The following is a 706-nucleotide window of genomic DNA, read 5'->3' on the forward strand; positions in this document are numbered from 1 at the left end:
AGCAGTTAACCACCTTGAACTGAGTTATTTTAAACGAGGCATCCTCACTCAGAGACTGCCTAGCAGAGTTCCTTTAAAGACCGTTCCCTTTCTGAGTATGGCTTCTCTGATAGTGTTTTCCCTAAGTATTTAATTATATGGCAAGCTGTGCTTGTTTTGCTTCTCCAGAGCCTTTGTCTTGTAGTCAATAGAGAAAGCACTCTTCCTCCCATTAAATCCTGATATTTAGAGAGTGACATTTTCCTCTGTTTGATTAGGCAGCTTGTCTCCACCCAGTCTTTGGGTTACCTTAGTGTCTTCAGAGGCCTGATGAAGGGCTCAAGTGCCTAAAAGCCTGTCTACTTTTTCCAGCAGTAATATTTCAGTTTAAGAGAAGATCCTGTCTCTACCTTGGTATTTTGCCTAATGGTCTTTAAAGAACATTGCTGTAGTGTAAGGAAGCATCACTCCAGGGACACTTAATTGACAGACACACAGGCTTAGGTTTAAAGCCTCAACGGTTACCAGCTACTTAGGTGCAAAGTCATATAACTTAAATGCCGAGTGTTTCCTGTTGCCCTCACATCTCTGAAGACCTAGAACCAGCCAACCAAAAACACGTAGTACAGGGACCTCGGTGGAATTCACACTGTAGGAATCTGACATCAACCCCCAGCAACCTGGGTGTCAAAGCAAGAGGTGTTTGTTTCAGAAACTAGTCTAGCCG

The sequence above is a fragment of the Pygoscelis adeliae genome, unplaced genomic scaffold (genome assembly GCF_000699105.1).
Source record: "Pygoscelis adeliae isolate BGI_AS28 unplaced genomic scaffold, ASM69910v1 Scaffold31, whole genome shotgun sequence".
Lineage (NCBI taxonomy): Eukaryota > Metazoa > Chordata > Aves > Sphenisciformes > Spheniscidae > Pygoscelis > Pygoscelis adeliae.